Source organism: Arachis ipaensis, chromosome B03, assembly GCF_000816755.2.
Source record: "Arachis ipaensis cultivar K30076 chromosome B03, Araip1.1, whole genome shotgun sequence".
Taxonomy (NCBI): Eukaryota; Viridiplantae; Streptophyta; class Magnoliopsida; order Fabales; family Fabaceae; genus Arachis; species Arachis ipaensis.
This window is the reverse complement of record NC_029787.2, coordinates 14828716-14829106: the sequence shown is the minus strand read 5'-3', so window position 1 is coordinate 14829106 and position 391 is coordinate 14828716.

Sequence of the window (391 nt, the reverse complement as noted above, 5' to 3'; positions counted from 1 at the left end):
CAATATAAGCAACTAACTAGCCCCAAAATATCGAAGTTGCCCATGATTTGCATACATACAAATACGAATAATATTTTTTTTTATAGTGACTTGAATGACTTGATAGCATTCACCATCTCCTTAGGCTTCTCCTTAGGCTTCTGTTTTAGTTTTTTATTCATTGATAAGCTATTGGTACATATTTATGTGTATTTCTATTTGTCAATTGTTCACTATGCACGATTGGATACGTGTCTTAGTCGTTGAGAGTTTAGAGAGTATTTAAGTCTATGGTATTAATTAATTGCTTGCTATATATTTGTGTATGTAATAATGTCATGGGTGCTATGTTGAACATATTAATAAAATAATAATATTGTAAAGTATAGTTTGAGTCTTTTAATATATGTAA